The sequence below is a fragment of the Octopus bimaculoides genome, chromosome 12, assembly GCF_001194135.2.
Source record: "Octopus bimaculoides isolate UCB-OBI-ISO-001 chromosome 12, ASM119413v2, whole genome shotgun sequence".
Lineage (NCBI taxonomy): Eukaryota > Metazoa > Mollusca > Cephalopoda > Octopoda > Octopodidae > Octopus > Octopus bimaculoides.
In genome coordinates this window covers 7,635,440-7,637,751 of record NC_068992.1, presented here as the reverse complement: position 1 = coordinate 7,637,751, position 2,312 = coordinate 7,635,440, and the positions used below count along the sequence as shown (strand labels likewise).

The window sequence follows — 2,312 nt, the reverse complement described above, 5'->3', positions numbered from 1 at the left end:
TGTAACAAAAAAAAAAAACACCTAAAAACATCTTTAGGGTTCATAGTCTTTTCTCCTCTAGGCACAAGGCCCGAAATTTTGGGGAGGGGGCCAGTCGATTAGATCGACCCAAGTACGCAACTGGTACTTAATTTATCGACCCCAAAAGGATGAAAGGCAGAGTCGACCTCGGCGGAATTTGAACTCAGAACGTAAATACAGATGAAATACCGTTAAGCATTTCGCCCGGCGTGCTAACCACTCGGCCAGCTGGCTGCCTTAGTGTTCATATTAAATGCTTATTTGTTCACGTTATTCTGAATCATTCAGGTTCAAGAGGGATGACTACAATATTTGCTTCTAACTTTGTAAATTTTTACATACAGATTTGAAATTTTGTCAGTGGGTGCTTTATATACCACTGCTTTATAGTTATGTAATGTTATTCTTACTCTTACTTGTTTCAGTCATTTGACTGCGGCCATGCTGGAGCACCGCCTTTAGTCGAGCAAATCGACTCCGGGACTTATTCTTTGTAAGCCTAGTACTTATTCTATCGGTCTATTTTGCCGAACCGCTAAGTTACGGGGACGTAAACACACCAGCATCGGTTGTCAAGTGATGTTGGGGAACAAACACATACATACGACGGGCTTCTTTCAGTTTCTGTCTACCAGATCCACTCACAAGGCTTTGGTCGGCCAGAGGCTATAGTAGAAGACACTTGCCCAAGGTGCCACGCAGTGGAACTGAACTCGGAACCATGTGGTTGGTAAGCAAGCTACTTACTACACAGCTACTCCTACGCTTGATCTTGCTGAGTAAATTTGACTTTTATCGGCAGGTAAACTTAATTAACAGGTTTAAAAGCAATAACATTATGGATAAACACTAAAATTGAAATTCTTAATGCATCTAAATTCTAAATGTCATTGCGTCCTTGCATAAAGATATGGAGACATCTGTTCCCTCAAATGGCAGTTAATCTCAGCCTTTTGATATTAAAAATAGTATAAAACAAGGCTGTGTTTTGGCACCAGTATTATTTGCACAATTTTTGTAGTAATGCTGGAGTGTATCTTCTCTGATGTAGAAAAGGGTGTGTTTCTTGAAGACAGGAGAACGGGTGGCATCTTCAATCAACAACGTTTCAAAGTAAGGACTAAAGTTGCATCTCAAACTATGTTTGTAGATGAGTGCGCCCTAGTTGCTTATATACTCGAGAACATCCAGTACATCATTAACAGATTTTCAGCGGTAGCCTGATCTTTTGGCTTAACTATTAGCATCAAAAACTGTTGTATCAACCACACCCTGGTAATAATCTAGAAATCTTGCCCAGCGTATTTGTAGAAAACAAAGCTTTGGAAACAGTTGATGCTTTCACATATTTGATTTTAAACTCGATAGGGAGGGTCAAACTCGTATTGGAAAGGCCAGTACAGCTCCGAGAATCTTTTTGATCGACTTTGGTAATGCCCATAATGTCTCAGTTCAAACAAAAATAGAATTCAGTTGTCCTAGAACCCTTATCGTAAGCACATTAGTCAACAGAACAGCTTTCATATGAGATGTCTTAGGCAAATATGCGAAGTTAAATGGTATGATGGAATTAAAGATAGCACTATCCTAGAAATGTGTAGAATACCTTGTATAGCGGTTTTCTTGATCAAGTCTCAGATGCGGTGGTGTGGACACATCCTCCTCATGAATAATGATCGAATACTAAAACGAATCTTTTTATGATCAGCTTGTAAATTCTCGGCGCAATGTAGGCCGGCCGCTTCTACGGTATAAGGACGAATTCAAAGATAATTTGAAACGTTTGAATATTACTAAAAGAAACTTTGAGAATTTTGCGAGAAACTGTGCAGATTGGCGGAAAGAGTACTTTTTCCAGCTTCAAAATTTTGAAACTCAAAGGAAATCAAGGTCGGTTATGGGAAAATCGGAAAATAAACTAACAGAACAAGTCTTCCTGCAAACCACCAATGTCCACGTTGTGATTTCTCAGCCAGATCACGTGCTGGTTTAATAAAATCATACTCGTGTCCATATTGCTTTTTGTGGCCTGACGACTGACATGAAGAATCACCCAGTGAAGTGAAAGAATTGTAAACTTGGGTAAATTGTTCTAATAGTAGTGTGAGTGTAGTGGAGGCGCAATGGCCCAGTGGTTAGGGCAGCGGATTCGCGGTTTCGATTCCCAAACCGGGCGTTGTGAGTGTTTATTGAGCGAAAACACCTAAAGTTCCACGAGGCTCCGGCAGGGGATGGTGGCGAACCCTGCTGTACTCTTTCACCACAACTTCCTCTCACTCTTACTTCCTGTT

The 2,312-nt window shown here is 40.6% G+C and overlaps 1 protein-coding gene across 1 annotated transcript in view; it reads left to right on the top strand.

Annotated features, from left to right (window-relative positions):
• LOC106870421 (calcium/calmodulin-dependent protein kinase type IV) overlaps positions 1-2,312 on the top strand; it is a 28,112-nt gene that overhangs the window by 6,417 nt on the left and 19,383 nt on the right. The gene's annotated exons all lie outside the window — the stretch shown is intronic.